General features: G+C 36.2%; 1 non-coding gene across 1 annotated transcript; it reads right to left on the bottom strand.

Moving 5' to 3' along the window:
• Positions 1–346: 346 nt before the first annotated feature.
• On the bottom strand, positions 347–453 carry LOC130019432 (U6 spliceosomal RNA). Its single transcript, XR_008791762.1, has one exon. It is a non-coding gene; the product is annotated as a U6 spliceosomal RNA (small nuclear RNA).
• Positions 454–1578: the final 1125 nt, after the last annotated feature.

Raw genomic sequence — 1578 nt, 5'->3', positions numbered from 1 at the left:
GGGAGGATCCTCCAAACACCCTTTATTTGGTGCTCCCTTCTCTATCTGAGCTGCCCTTCCCTCTAGAATGCCCGACTGGCCACTAAGCTATGGAGTAATCCTCCTGGTGCTGATCTCAGCTATTCTTGGGTATTAATCTCATATTTTGTTTCTTTATATTCCCCAGATGAATGCAATCTTTCTATGTCTATCCCTCTCTTTCTGACTCATTTCGCTTAGCATGATACTTTCCATGTTGTACCACTTGTATGTAAATTTCATGACTTCATCTTTTCTAACAGCTACATAGTACTCCATTGTGTAGATGTACCAAAGTTTCTTTAACCAGTCATCTGTTCTTGGGCATAAAAATATGGAACGCTTCACGAATTTGAGTGTCATCCTTGCGCAAGGGTCATGCTAATCTTCTCTGTATCATTCCAATTTTAGTATATGTGCTGCCGAAGCGAGCACCACACTAGACGTTTTATCCAGATTTCACCACCATATCTGTTTTCAAATGAGATTATTTTGAGTATTCAACAGGACCCAAAGATAACCCACTAGTGATGTAATCCAAAGAATTTTCCCAGAAAAAAATATTTTAAGAATTGCTACATAGTTTTCTTTTTTGGGCGGGTGTGTGGGTGGGGGGGATGTTGATGGTGGGAGTGGTTGGTCCACACTGGCCTGTGCTCAGGGAGTACTCCTGTCTGTGCTCAAGGTTTGCTCCTGGTGGTGCTTGGGAGACCATATGAGGTGCTAGGATCAAACTGAAGATGGTAGCGTACAAGGTCAATACTTTAACCCCTTCTATCTCTCTGGCCCGATAGTTTTGTAGAGAAGGACACAGAGAAAATAAAGCTTCTGTGGGTGAAAAGAAGTTCCACAATGACCACTTCAACCCCATTTTCATTTATCCTTTAGAGTCTTTTTTTTTTAATAAAATTTATCCTCAATACTACATCTTAGCTCCAGAGTTATGAAGTTTTCTTTAAGACATGGACCAAGTCTTATATTCTAAGTTGTTAATAATACACTATTTCAAAAGAATCCTTAAAACATTGATGAGCAATATAAAACAAAATAAAATTAAAGTACATTAAGAATAAAATTACATAATACTGACTTTTGTAGCCTAGGTAGTTAACTAAGTTAAATTATCCTGTACACCATAATCCCCTGTATGATTCTGGCATCTCATATGATCTCATAAGCACTGCCAGGAGCAACCTTTAAAAAAATAATATATCATTATTTTTTCATGTCTACTCAAGAACCTATCCAAAATATTCTCCTTTTTAGTTATCAGGCTCATCAACCACATAAACATTTGGTGTATATTTAAAAACTTAAACCACAAATGTATAGTTTGCTGATTCAATTCCTCAATCACGCTGTTTCTACAAAGAAATTAAAGTCCCTGAGATTAGAGTCCCTAAGATTACAATCAACAATCCTGAAAACTAGACCATTATATATGTGTGTGTGTGTTTGTATACATATATGTTAAATGTTAATCCATAAACTCCATTGAATTTAGGAGTTTCTACATGTAATCTTTGGAGATTTTTGTTAGACTTTGTTTTTATTATAATT

The sequence above is a fragment of the Sorex fumeus genome, unplaced genomic scaffold (genome assembly GCF_029834395.1).
Source record: "Sorex fumeus unplaced genomic scaffold, SorFum_2.1 ptg000008l, whole genome shotgun sequence".
Lineage (NCBI taxonomy): Eukaryota > Metazoa > Chordata > Mammalia > Eulipotyphla > Soricidae > Sorex > Sorex fumeus.
This window is presented reverse-complemented; position numbering and strand designations above follow the sequence as displayed.